The sequence below is a fragment of the Nannobrachium achirus genome, assembly GCF_963921795.1.
Source record: "Nannobrachium achirus genome assembly, contig: SCAFFOLD_231, whole genome shotgun sequence".
NCBI classification, from domain to species: domain Eukaryota; kingdom Metazoa; phylum Chordata; class Actinopteri; order Myctophiformes; family Myctophidae; genus Nannobrachium; species Nannobrachium achirus.
The window spans coordinates 88,196-103,079 of NW_027664763.1; the positions used below are offsets into that span (position 1 = coordinate 88,196).

The following is a 14,884-nucleotide window of genomic DNA, read 5'->3' on the forward strand; positions in this document are numbered from 1 at the left end:
AAAAAATAGCAGATCTACAAGCACGTCACATTGTGATGCGTTGTGAGCTTGTAGATTGTCTATTTTTGGTGAACTTATTTATTTTCAGTCTGATCTAGTAGGGTTGTACAGTTTCCCGGTTTTACAGTTTGATTTTCGGTTTTATGAAATCTAGATGGTCTCGTCAGCCAAACCATGTCACGTGGCATGTGCGTTGGGGGCACGGTCAAATTATTTCTGTAAAAGTTGGGTCATATGCCATAGGTTGGGTCATATCGACCACCATCAGCCAAAAATCGGCGATCGCACTAGAAAATTAAATAATATATGAGAACAACTCTGCTGCGCCACTTCTCCGCTCCGCTCCCCTCTGGAGTGGGGACTGCCATAAGATCTACAAGCTCACAACGCATCACGCCATCAACGGTTTGTAAGCTTGTAGATATGCTATTTTTTAAGCACAGCCCGTCCTACGTCAAAGTATCCAATCAGCTGTTTAGTCAGTTTCGGGTTACGTGACTGCCTGCTACTGTCATAAAAGACACGAGACAAGATGACACAAGTCTTTCTGCTGCAATGCACACTTGTCTCACTGACCAAAACTCGTTTATACAGCTAAGAATTGTAAAACATCACTCCATTGGATATTATTTTCAGACAAGCTTGGGAGTAGATGAAGTGAAGTGAAGGAGAGCAGCCTACCACAGTTTGCACCAATCATGACAACGATGTGGCAAAACACAAGTTTCCTTTCTAATTGAAGTCTTTTTCATGATCAAAATAATGTCGGGATAATGCGGGATTAATTGATCGATTTAGAATTTAAAAGTGAAGACCAAATTGGAACTGGAACAGTTATCCATTCCTATACCTGCCATTCCTACCCACTGCCATTCCTATTGAGGTTAGGGTTAGGGTTAGGGTTTGGTTTAGGTGGTCACCGCCTCCGTAGGCCCACGTTTACTGAAGAATTACTTTACATGGGGGTATGTATGTTGGGGTTGTTGGGGTATGGGGTATGGAGGTGCAGCCTTTTTTGTCACACTCAGTTCATACTATAGGGAGGAGATGGGAAACAATTCTAAACAAGTATCAGACATTTGACGGGACCGGAACCCCTGGCTTGTGCACATCTCAGATAGGTGCACAATACAGATATAGTAGATAGAGAAGGGGATGATTGATTGATTGATTGATTGATTGATTATGTTTATTTGTTGTTGCAGGGGCTGTGTCTCAACCAAAGATCTCTTCAGTTGGACCAAAAGACTTATCTTGTGCTTCTGGGTGCTGGTCTCCAAAACCTGAGGTGTCTTGGCTGGACAGTGAGGGAAACGACATCAATGATCAATCCCCAATGACAGTCAAACACAACTCAACACATTCTCCACACTGTTACTTTGTCCAGAGGACCGTGGCAGTGAGGCGAGGAAGGAACGTGACCTGCAGAGTTCACCTACCACACATCAACTACGCCACCACTGTTGAGACCCCGGGTAAGTAACATTTCCATCACTCTTTAAAGTGATCCCTGACTAATACGACAAATATGCCTTAATACATTATAATTGTCCTCTATAACTACAATGTAAAATTAAAAACACCTTAATTATTTTATTTCTTCTAGAAATAGCTAATCTTTCACTCAACAGGGGAAATGCCCGTCGCAAGTTGATGATGTCATAAATGTCATGTTTGATCTATCCCTATGGAATTTATGGCATGCATGTGCAAATAAAAACAAACTTAATACTTCATATGGTTAATAAGAGCATCAACTCAATATTTCAAATGTGTTTTTTGCACATGCATTCCATAAATTCCATAGGGATAGATAGATCACACATGACATTTATGACATCATCAACTTGCGACATGCATTTCCCCTATTGAGTGAAAGATTAGCTATTTCTTGAAGAAATAAAATATTGAAGGTGTTTTTAATTTTACATTGTAGTTATAGAGGACAATTATAATGTATTAAGGCATATTTGTCGTATTAGTCAGGGATCACTTTAACACCTCTGTAAATCTGTACAAAACTGCTCTGTCATACTGTAAGACTGTGTTCAGTCAGTGTAACATTCTGTAAATACAGCTTGAAAGATTAACATTGTGCTCCATGAAAAATTCATTCCTTTTCTCAGAATAATGTATTATTATATTCTCTCTTGTAATACCCTCATTAACGCTGTATGACAATATGAAGTACTGGTATGTCTATACTATGTCAATATTATTTTGCTGAATACAAGTAGACTACACACACCAGGCCTGGAATTTCGTCATTGTAGAGGGGCAAGGCCACTTGGCCTTTAGTGTTGTAAATTTCTTTAGGGCACAAGGCCAAATGCCAGGGCAGGAAGCATCAAATAAGACAAGATCTTAGTCCATTGAAAGAATTAATTACATTTAGGATTGAGGATGATTTAATATTTAGACTATCTGTAGTGAAATAAATAATATTTACAATCTGATCCATGCTAATTGCTAAGCCCTGCACCAATCAAAGTCACTGGATTGGTTTAAAGATGGGGATTCGGGGGAGTAATGAATTCAGAATCTCAACAAAAGACCCTGGTTTCTACATGACCAGACAGAGGAGAAAGTAGCCATTAATACGTATAGCTTGTAGTTGTTGGCTGTTATTTCATGCAGCTAGGGCTGGGTACAAACATCTGATACATTTATAACACTGACCGAACTGCTTTGAGTAGCGAAAAATGGCCTGTCATTCAGTACCAAATGTCCATGGGCGCGTTTCCTAAAAGGATCCTTACGTGTTGTGTGGTACTTACGAAGGCTCTGGTACGAAGGGTGCCTTACATTGAAGGTGTTTGCCGAAAGTGCACATAAGCGTGCCCAAGCATGCACATAATCGGTTAGTCTGGCATCGATTGATAGGGTTGCACTCGCAAATGAAGTTTGGCTGGTTAGTGGGATTGTACTCGGCCCATCAATAAAATAATGCTGAAAATGGATACGTTTTAAGTGATGTTGGTAAATATAGGCTATATATATATATATATATATATATACACAGTATATGGGTGTGGGGCAGGGCATACGAGCGGTGCGGAGCGTGAGCTTTTTAGTTGAGCGTGAGCGAGCAAGATGGGTCTGAGCGGCGGTGGAGCGATGATGTTCCTCCGCTCCTTGGAGCGCCGACCCTCCTTCGCTCTAAGCAGACCCTGTTGGGGCCGCGCGCCATAACATGAACCTCGCACACGTAGTGCACCCGGCACCGCTGAGAGCAGAGCACTCAGAACACACAGCAGTGAAAGAATGCCGTCAACCTTCCTTCCTTGGTCAAGATTTCTCTGTCATCCACACAAAATGTTTATACATTGTGTCCTGTCAGTTAAGTTTTATCACAAAAAAGTAAACTTGGCGTCTAAAGATGTCGTCTTTTGTAACATAGGATAGCTGTCCATTGAGCTGAGGCTCCTGGCTCACGTTGCCGTAGGCAGTAGGTTCTTTGTGTTGGGATTGGGAACGCTTGTGGCAAAGGGAGAGACACAAAGGCCTACATTCTTTTAAGCTGCTTCTGCATTGTGTGAGTTAGATGTAGCAGAGACGAGATCAAATGCATTGCAGACTACTGTATAATAACCTCTTTAATATTAGCCTGGTTAATAAACCAGACTGCACAACACCACCCCCTGTTGGTAGTGGTGGTGTTGTGTAGTCTGGCCCTTCACATTAAATACGTTTTTTCCACCAGCCCTCAGAGAGGGCGAGCCAATCAGTGCTGTAGGCTTGGGGCACGTGGTGGGTGGTGGCCTGGTTCAAAACCATTCAGCCAATCAGGCGAGGCTGTGTGTATTCAAACACATTCCCCCCCTCCACTCTTATTACATACATCAAACAGATTGTAGTCTTTGATGCTTTCAGTGACTAACGAGCTATTGACACTTGTATGGCTCAATCAATTACAGCAGCTCACAAGCCCTTTGAAGTTCAGAGGGAGCAATTAAGTAAGCAAGTCAACTTAACATTTTTTTAAACCACCCCCTGCCCGCCCCCCCAGAAGTGGAATGTCTGCCCGAAATCTCAGACTCTCTTCCCAAAACGAAGTGTGTGATAGAGTCTGACGCTTGCAGTCAGGCTACTTTAATATATACAGTAGGCCCATTTATTAACCCACTATCGAATGTTAGGATATATACAGTATATAATTTGCAGCACATTTTATGCACTATTCCTACTGTACCAGGCCACACTTCCCTGTGTATTGTTTCAGCATATTGACCACACACACCACTTCTAGTGCTATTTAGCACCATTTATATTTTGAGAGATTTTATCTGAAAAAAAGCAAGTTCTCAAAATATGAGAATTAGGTGATATGTTTTAGATTTTTGGTATGGTCATAATGTTAACAAAAATCAAACCTCGGTTCGAACTGGAGCGTGTGTGTGTGTGTGTGTGTGGCCACATTTGCCTGGTTAATAAACCAGACTCTATCACACACTTCGTACGTTCTCCTCTCTGTCTGTTGATGTGTTCGTTCGGTCATTCGAGCCATGTGTGTGTGTGGGGGGGGAAGGGCAAGGAGGAATGCAGGCTTGGAGAGAATGCGCTGCCGACACAAGGCTTCACTGCGTGTGTCTGTGTGGAGCTGCTGCTGCTGCTCTATATCTCTTGACTGAGTGTGTGTGTGTGTGTGTGTGTGTGTGTGTGTGTGTGTGTGTGTGTGTGCGTGCGTGCGTGTGTGCACGTGGTAAAAGTCGCACATGCGCAGATCCCGCCGTGCTGACCAACTCGTGCTGACCAACACATTTTTCAAGTGGACACACAAAGCCACGTACTGGGAGCTCCTGCTAGCACACGCTCCAAAAACCATAGCAAACAAGTTGTGCTCGCCCCCTAGTGGTCTACCATGCAGGTCACATGGCTGTTATAGGAGACCAGGCAGGAATCAAACCTGTGAGCTTTGGACCATGGAACAATGCCTCCAACCATTTTAACACCACTGTTGATTTTATTGTTTGATTTCATTTAAACAGCGGTTGTGTTTTGTCTTTTTCAGAGGCTATTAGTGTCAAAGTTGCAGAGAGTACTGGACCAAATGGAGGAGTGATTGCAGGGATGGTCCTCTTGTTGGCATTAGTACTTATGTTAATGGGATATTTCTACTGGAAAAAGAAGCAAACTGGTCAGTCTATTTATTAACACTTGTATCTTTTTTAAATACATATTTGATATATCCATTCATCTATATTAATGTAATAATCAATCATTAAATTGATCATTGATTATTATCAAATGATCAAAATGAACAGTGTCTCCACACTGATCAAACATCCATCCATCTTCATCCGCTTCCAATTTCCTGGCTGCAATAGCCAGCTCTGACTGAGGGTTCCAGAGGAGTTCCTATTCACATGAAGATATGGGTCCCTTTTGCCTCACCGTCAAATCTGATTTCCTATCTAGTTGGATTGATTGAAAACTGATTGGGGAACTGAACCAGGAAGAAAATAATTGAGAGAGAATTTATTTATATCATAACTCAGCCCATTATAGGGTCACCTGTGTCAGGTGTGTGTTCAAGTGAGAGAGATTAGTGAGTGATTGGAGAGTGAATTGATGAACAAAAGTGAATCCTCCATATTTCTATTTAATCACATTACAGTGTAGGCTACTTTATGTGTAGTGGGCTTTTTTATGTGTGTGAGTGTTCATCCTATATTATTTTATATCCTCACCAGGTAAACAGGAATACAACAATGCAGCAGGTAACTAAGCTGTGTGTGTGTGTGTGTGTGTGTGTGTGTGTGTGTGTGTGTGTGTGTGCGTGCGTGCGTGCGTGCGTGCGTGCGTGCGTGCACCAGGGTGTACATGCTCAATATCGTATTCCAAATCCATAACTGTACCGGTTGTTACAGTATATGACTAATTATATGCAGAGAGCTTCATTTTATGTTCTGCATTTATCTCAACCACTCTCCTTTTCTTTGCAAACAGCAAAGTTTGTGATGGAGCACAGGGAAGAGTTGATTCAAAAGGTTCCCGAAGTCATCAAGATACTAGACCGTCTAGGACCCATGGTCACCCCTGAACTCGATTTTGAGATTAAGAAGGAGAAGCCCGGCATGGACCAGATGATGCGTCTGTACAGAGAAATACTACAACCAGGAGGAGTAGAAGTCAAAGCAGCATTTTATGATGCCCTTAAAGAATACGAACCTGACCTGATTATTGGTAAGATCATGTACCGTAGGCTACTACTAAATTAGAATTTTCAAAAAAGATATCACTTTTTAAAATAAAAATATTCAGCACACACAGTAATATTATAGCAGTGTTTGTGGAATCCCCTCTCTTTACCTTCATTCTTGTTTTCTTTTCTTCACATTTTCTTCTTTCTCATTTTTTTTATTTTGTCTTCCTTCTTACTTTTTGTATGTCATTTAACCATGTTATGACAGAACATCATGTGCCTCCGCGACATTGGATTTTGGATTTGTGGTCACAGTGGAACTGTCCAGTCTTGTGTGGTGGGAGAGACACACAGGTGACTCACATAATGTCCTTATTGGTGGACAGTGTGTTTGTGGTTTCAGGTTGAAAACAACAGCTGTAAACAATACCATATAAGACATAACATTGTTCTATAGCACTCAGGCATTATAATTATGTTTGAATTAACAAGATTGTGTTCTACAGGATACTGTGGATAGTCCTGGACAGAATGCTGGTGAACACTTGACTAAAGGAGGTGAGCTTATGCTTCTGGATCAATTCAATGCTTAAGGCAGGGTTGCCAACATTTGACAGTCAGAATTCAGGAGATGGGGGGGGGGGGGTGTTCTGGTGATTTTTTTTTTTTTTTTTGTATTAGGCTTGCTTTACTTGCATTGGAAAATGATGGGTACAATTTCAGCAATTAAAACACAAAAAGTTGGTGTACAGATTGAGATTAGTATTTGTTACTGAAGCAATAAGACCCATGAATATATCTGTGTGATTGTATGCTCTGCCCACACCCCGCTAAGAGGGGGGTCTGGGGGGGTGGGGGTCCTCCTGTGTTCTGGTGAATATTTGAGTTTGATACCAAATCCAGGAGAAATGACAATCATTAAAAAGGGACAGTCATCACGTCGCACATGCGCAGTTTAAATCGGACATGTGTTGCCACGCAAAGCCACGGAAATCCTCCAATCCAGGAGAAATTCAGGAGAAATGACAATTCAGGAGCATGGCAGGAGATGGGGATCTATTTCGACCTCACTCTGACCGTCACTACGGTCATTACAATGAATGATGCCCTCATCTTCTACCTATTAACGAGACCAAATACCAACAAAGTCATGCCCACATGACCCGGGGAGGCGGTCTCACCTTTAACAATGCCGGGTGAGAGCGTCTCCGCCTCTTTGCCTCTCTCGCTTCATTGAAGAGACCCGCACGGATGGGTGAGTATCTGTTTCAAACATTTCTACCTAAAAAGTGCATTATTTTTTTTATTACTTTGCTATTTGCTCGTAGTGTTCACACGCTGCTTGGGGACCCGTTTCACTTCGGTGCAGGCGCCTTGTGTCCCTGTGGGTCGCAGTGTTGTGTGTTTATGTAGCCTATAGTGTTTGGGCTATTGCTAAGGCTAGTGTTTACACGTTGTCGTGTTGTTTGTTTGTGCCTACAGGCTTTCTTTTCAGGAAGGATACATTTGTTTGAGTTCCATTGCGGAACGGCCGTCATCCGGCTTACTTTGTTTAGTTACAATTAATTAATAATACCCGTTTTGTGCGCTGTTCGCAGCCGCTGGGTTTACTGTTGAATATCCATCCAAGTGGTGGTGTTTTTCCATTTGGTTAATTATTCTACATTGCTGTTGCAATCGAGTGTTTATTTTGAGTTTGTCCGTTTTCCCTCTTGTACGTGCGTAGTTGAGAAGCGGGTTATTCAGTAGTGCTACTAGTGCAGTGCACGTGTTTATTTGTTGTCCCCCAGTCCGCTGTGCGCAGCAGGTGGGTTTACTGTTTATTCTTTGGATTTTCCGTTTCCCTCTCGCACATTCAAGTGCAGCGAGTAGGTATTTTAACCCTATTTTTATATTACTGCCCTATACTAGACTGTTCGCAGCTAGTGGGGTTTTTGTCTGTCTGTACCTCTGGTGCGTGCGCGTACTGTAAGCAGGTTGTTATTGGATATTGGACCACTATGGCTCCTCCGGTCTGTCGTTTTTGTCAGGCCACTATGGACCCCCGTGATGGCCACAGAGAGTGTCCCACTTGTTTGGCCATGCTCATTTGTTGCAGGATGTTGATGATCCATGTGATGCAGCATGCGACTTGCCTTATGCTGAGAGGGTTCGGCGTGCTGGCCTGGGGGGGAAGTCAGTGCCTCCTGGTCAGGAGCCAGTGCGTGGGCATTCTGACAGGCATTCCCGAAAACGCCATCGACGGTGCTCACCTGATCGGCGCCATGGGAAGTCTTGTGAGCCTGTGCCTTCCAAGCGTACTGCTCACTCCACAGAGGTGGAAGACTCGGAGGAGTGCACTCAGAGGCAGATTTTAGCTGCTATTCAGTCCCTTTCTGAGCGAATGGGAAGGTTTGAGGCTGAGCACTCAACCGTGGTGTCACATGGGACAGCGTCCTCGCAGGCATCTCCCTCCAGGGGGGCACTTTACCCAGAGGATGATCCTGATGCCATCTCCATTTATGCTGGTGGATCACTTACTGGTAGCGGTCCCCATTCTGATCAGGCTTCAGTCACAGGCAGCACCAGGTCTGCGGTGCACAGGGACGAGACAATGTCCACTCCGGACGTGTCTGCTAATCAGGCGATGGTGTCAAACGTTTTGACGGCTGCAAAAATAGTCGGTATGCGTCCTGCAGACCCAGGCCCCACTAATCCAGGGGGTGTCTGGGATGGAGTGTCCCAGGCTCGCGCATCTCTTGCTGTTCCGGAAGCAGACAAGTACCCACAGATGCTGATGATGGGTTGGGCGAACCCTACCAGTATGTCATTGTTTAATGCTGGTTGTAGGGGCCTGGCAAAAATGCCTTATTCTCAGGAATCCGGCATGGGAGACATGCCACCGGTTGAACAGGAGATGGCTGCGCTGACTGCGCTTGGCCCTGACAAGGTCACTGCCGACCCACGTTGCCCCAGTCAAGAGTGCGACAAGACTGATCGTCTGGTGTGTCGCACCTATAACTCAGCTACCCGTGCAGCTCGCTCTGGGAATACTTTGTCCATCCTCTTGGCTGCTTTGCGCAAGTTGGCTGGCGGTGAGGCGGACCAGGACACCAGGAACCTGATAGAAACTGCTCTATCAGTCCATTCGCAGCTCACAAGGGACATTGGGGCTGTTATGGCATCATGCGTGATGACTCGTCGTCAAGTCTGGCTGGCCCAGATGCCATCTCTCCCTAAAAACATTAGGAAGACACTGCTTAATATGCCAGTTGTGGCAGGCCATGTGTTCAATCCAGGCTCTCAGGATGCCCTGGATAGAGCTGAACGTTCTTTTCAGACACGGCAGAATGTGCAGCGGACCTTTCGCCGGCACGTGTCCACCAGACTTTGACCTGAGGTTTCACAACATACACGTCAGGCCTCATGGCCTCGTCAAGGGGCCTGGGGGCGTGGCAGGTACGAGGATGGGGCGTTTCAGGCCTCCAGTACGGCTGCTCGGCAGCAAACTCGCCAGCAACAAGGGTCGCAGTCACGGGGTGTTTCGCGAGGTGAGTCCAGAGGGCGTCGCCCCCACAGGGGCAAGGGGCGCCAGGGGGGCTCAACGTGAAGGTCTGGGGCCGGCCGTCGAACGGCTCTCCCGGCTTAGCTTGGACAGCTGGGTAGACCCCTGGGTGCTGGATACAGTTTCCGGGGGCTACAAACTTCAGTTTCGACGGCGTCCCCCCCCCTTTTTAAGGGTCCGAATGACTTTGGTCAAGGACCCTGTCCAAGCACAGATACTGGCCGAAGAAGTGTCCACCCTGCATGCTGCAGAAGGGCGCAATAACAAAGGTGAGTTCAACCGATCAGCTAGCAGGGTTTTACTCAGCATATTTTCTGGTGCCAAAAAAGGACGGCGGGTATCATCCCGTCCTGGATCTCAGGGGTTTAAATCGATACATGAAAGTTCTGCCTTTCAAGATGCTACAGACAAAACAGATACTTCAGGCCATCGGGCAGGGAGAGTGGTTCGCCACTCTCGACCTGAAGGACGCGTATTTTCACGTCCGCATCTGGGAGGGCCACAGGCATTTCCTCCGCTTTGCTTTTCAAGGGCAAGCGTACCAGTTCAGGGTGCTTCCATTTGGTCTGTCGCTGTCACCGCGAGTGTTCACGAGGGTGGTGGCGGCCGCTCTGTACCCTCTTCAACTGTCCGGTCTGAAGGTCCTCCCTTACCTCGACAATTGGCTGATTGTCGCACCGTCACGCAGCCAGGTTGTCGCAGACACAGAGAAGTTGATGTTGCATGTTCAGGCTTTGGGCTTCAGAGTGAATTTGAAGAAAAGCAACCTCGAACCCAGGCAGCAGACAGGTTTTCTCGGGCTGTCTCTAAATTCCGTGACCATGGTGGTCTCTCTGTCCCCAGAGAGGGTTTCGCGCATCCAGGCACTTCTACGTTATTTCCATCTCAGCAGGTGTGTCGAGATGGTTCTGGTCCAGCGGCTGTTGGGGATGATAGCATCCGCCACAGCCGTTATTCCACTCGGCCTTCTCAAGGCCCGACCTCTCCAGAGGTGGCTGAATGCATTCCGCCTCGATCCCAAGCGGGACAGGCATGTAAAACTGATGGTCACCAGGGCTTGCCTACGTGCTCTACGTCCATGGAAGGACGGGCGTATGCTGGCACACGGAGTCCCACTACAGAGCCTCCCCTTCAGGAGGACCGTGGTGACGACGGATGCCTCCCTGACAGGCTGGGGAGCTGTATGGGAGGGCAGGACGGCGAGAGGTCTGTGGTCACCTCCATGGACGTCCGACCATATCAACGTGTTGGAACTGAGGGCGGTTCACCTTGCCCTCAGGGCTCTCCTCCCCTTTGTCCGCGGCAAGCATGTGTTGGTGAGGACAGACAACACTTCAGCGGTCTATCATATCAATCACCAAGGGGGCACGAAGTCACTTCGTTGCCTACAGGTGGCTCAGGAGCTTTTGTTGTGGGCAGCGCCTCGCCTGACTTCACTCAGGGCCATTTATGTGCCAGGGGTAGTGAACAGAGCAGCGGACCTGCTGTCCAGAGCTGCCCCTCTTCCCGGGGAGCGGAGACTTCACCCGCAGGTGGTGTCTCAGTTGTGGGCCCACTTCGGGAAGGCCCGAGCCGACCTATTTGCCAGTCAGGAGAATGCTCACTGCGAGCTGTGGTTCTCCCTGGCAGGGCAGGGGGGCCTTTGGGCCTGGATGCTCTGGCAAAAGAGTGGCTGGACGGCTTGTTGTACGCTTTTCCTCCACTGCCCCTGATCCCTCAGGTGTTACATCGGGTGAGACTGGGTTGCTACAGGGTTCTGTTGATTGCACCCCGGTGGCCAGGGAGACACTGGTTCCCAGATCTTCTTCGGCTGGTCCAGGGATCCCCATGGCCTCTACCAGCCAGGAAAGACCTCTTGTCCCAGGCAGAGGGTCAGATTTGGCACCCCAAGCCGCTGACTCTGCAGCTCTGGGCCTGGCCTCTCCTGAGCCCCTCTCTCAGGGTCTAGATGAGGCTGTTCTTGACACTATGCGTAATGCCAGGGCTCCATCCACCCGTGCCAATTACGACCACAAGTGGAAGTGTTTCTCTTCCTGGTGTTTGGCCAATCAGGTGAGTCCCATCACCTGCAGTATTTCCCATGTCCTGCGTTTCCTCCAGTCCCTCTTGGATGCTGGCAGGGCAGGAAGCACCATCAGGGTGTATTCCACTGCGATTTCCCTCCGTCATGATGAAGTGGATGGGCTACCAATTGGTAGGCATGACTCTGTCAAGGAATTTTTGAAAGGTGTCCGCAGGTTACGTCCCGGACGAGAGTTGAGGGCTGCCCCTTGGGATCTCCCTCTGGTGCTGCAGTCCTTGACTAGAGCCCCTTATGAGCCTTTGGATCAGTCTGATCTGAGATCCCTGTCTCGTAAGACTGCGTTTCTCTTGGCTCTCTCCTCTGCTAAGCGCGTTGGTGAGCTGCAGGCTCTGTCAGTCAGTCCAGATTGTATGAGGTGGAAGGCTGAGGACACAGGGGTTTCGCTGCAGCCTAACCCGGCCTTTTTGCCCAAGGTGATTACTCCACAGACAGTGAACCAGGTGCTGGAGCTAGCGGCATTTCACCCTGATGGTACGGAGGGCCTTTCCACTTTGTGTCCAGTTCGAGCGTTGCGTGCTTATGTGGACCGCACACAGGCCTTACGGGGCACTGGCACACAGCTGTTTGTCTGTTATGGCGGGAAGAATGTGGGTCTTCCTTTGTCCAAACAACGGCTGTCACATTGGCTTGTGGATACGATCTCTGCGGCCTATGTTAGTCTAGGCCAGCCGGTCCCTGGGAAGGTGGTGGCTCACCAAACAAGGGGCATGGCCACTTCCTGGGCGTCTCTTAAAGGAGTTTCGATGGCAGAGATTTGTGCAGCAGCCTCTTGGACTGCACCCTGCACCTTTGCAAGGTTTTACAGGCTCAACGTGGCATCCCAGATGTCGTTGGGTTCCACAGTGTTGCTTGCAGCTGCCCAGCGGGTTGATAATGGGGTTGGTTCCCCTGTTCCTCGCGACCCGGTTGATATAAGTCATCCATTGTAATGACCGTAGTGACGGTCAGAGTGAGGTCGAAATAGATCGTAAGTTATGTCTATAACTATGGATCTATGAGACCGAAGGATGACCGTCACTATCTCCTGTCGCTCGGAACGTTCTGAGGCGTTCGAGGCTGGAGGCGGAGACGCTCTCACCCGGCATTGTTAAAGGTGAGACCGCCTCCCCGGGTCATGTGGGCATGACTTTGTTGGTATTTGGTCTCGTTAATAGGTAGAAGATGAGGGCATCATTCATTGTAATGACCGTAGTGACGGTCATCCTTCGGTCTCATAGATCCATAGTTATAGACATAACTTACGTACTATGTACTATGGGGTCAAAATTTAGGAGACTCCTGCCGAATTCAGGAATGTTGGCAAGCCTGGAAACCAGTGAGTAGGTTGTTGGCTGGCGCCTTGTTGGCTGGTGCCTTTGTTTGACCGTATATCGTATCAAAAATCGAGTCGTGACCTAAGAATCAAAAGTTGAATTGAATCGTGGATTAGGCATATCGTGACAGCCCTGCTATTTACTGTATGTGAGGATGTAGAGATGCAAAGAGCTTAATTTTCTGTACTGCATTTATTTCGACCACTCTCTTTATCTCTTGCCAACAGCACAATTTGTGATGAAGAACAGGGCAAAGTTGATTCAACATGTTTCCAGAGTCATGGCTATACTAGACAGTCTACGGAACAGGATCAAACCAGAGCTCTGTACCAAGATTGAAGCTGAGAGGACAAGAAGGAACCAAATGAGGACTCTGTATACAGCGATGGAAAACAACATGGAATCATTTTACAGAGCCCTTAAAAAACATGAACCCCATCTGTTGGAGTGGCTTGGTAAGATCACATGTAATGCTTTATGCTAATGTTTAGAATTGTTAATGTTAACCATGTTAACAATACAATATACAGGTACATACATATTTTTTTAGACAAACATAGTACCTATTTTGTCATACCTTCAAACAGTACCTACATTTCAGCGAAGTATATGGTGTTCGTATAAAAAATGTATCCAAATTGTTAAGGGTAATAATAATAATAATAATAATGTATTATTTATTATACTTATTATTGTTACCCTAATAATAATGTATTGGATACGCCTACCAATCAGCAAGAATTCCGGCTCTCACAGAACTGTCAAATATTCCTCCTATTCTACACTCATTACCTGTATTAATTCATCCTATTGACCCATGTTTTACGTTGTTGCCTGTACAAAAGGCCCCTGTTCACCCACTCAATCAATCAGACTCTAACATTTCCACTAGGGCAAGACCAAAGAGCTGTCTAAGGACCCAGGGAAAAAATTGGTAGACCTGCACAAAGGCTGCGATGGGCTACAGGACAATTAGCAGCTTAGTGAGAAAGCAACAAATGTAGGCACAATGAGTACCTGAGACGAATAACAGTATAAGTCCATATTAGATTTTTTTTTTAAATATATATATTTTTGGATTTACCAGACTGTAAACCACAAACTAGTCATTTTTAATCTGTTAAATTGTTAATGCAATCCCCCCTCATTTTGTTTAATTGTCGGTTTTAATGTTATCTGCTCCCTTTCTCTGCTGAATATTGTTTGCATGGACTTATACTGTTGTTCCACAAACTGATGGAGATATACTGTTTTTCCACTTTCCATAAGTATTATGTCTTATTGCGACCGAAGGTCGCATATACTCTGAAAAACCGTGTCACTTGAGTGTCCTTCCTTCCTTCCTTCCTTCCTTCCTTCCGTAACCTCTGTGATGTCAGTGTGATGTCAGCGAGTTGTCACATCACTTCCTGTACGGGGCGGCTACACGAAATGTGGATAACACTATATATGGAGATAGTCCAGTCCATCATGTCATATGGGACTACCGTCATAGACAGTAGCCAAAAGAGAAGGATACACAAGACTAAGAAAGACAAAAAAAGGAGGAGGAGGATAAAGATACCAAAAGGAGAGAGAAGAAAGGGTGGATGAGGTACAATGTGTCTCAGAAAAGAAAAGGAGGTGGCAACGGGGGCGGCTAGATAAAGTTATTAGGCCTGGATCCGACTTTAAGTCGACACACAGGATTCCAGAAGTGTAGCGCTTATTCGCTCTTGTATCAAACTGGTACTCGAAACGTTCTTAGAATTTAATATATATTTTCTAAAGTAAATATGGGGGCGGCTGTGAAAAAAAGA

General features: G+C 46.3%; 1 protein-coding gene across 2 annotated transcripts in view; it reads left to right on the forward strand.

Moving 5' to 3' along the window:
• The first annotated feature begins 4,935 nt into the window (after window positions 1–4,935).
• Window positions 4,936–14,884, forward strand: part of LOC308280809 (uncharacterized protein) — a 28,737-nt gene continuing 18,788 nt past the window's right edge. Inside the window, exons 1-6 of one of the 2 annotated variants that reach the window (XM_080755125.1) lie at window positions 4,936–5,137; window positions 5,694–5,720; window positions 5,950–6,186; window positions 6,414–6,499; window positions 6,652–6,703; window positions 13,313–13,540. The gene's annotated coding sequence lies outside the window, so the exon portion shown is untranslated. Of the gene's footprint in view, window positions 5,138–5,693; window positions 5,721–5,949; window positions 6,187–6,413; window positions 6,500–6,651; window positions 6,704–7,274; window positions 7,401–13,312; window positions 13,541–14,884 lie in introns of those variants that run through there. The other variant, XM_080755126.1, reaches the window with a different exon arrangement.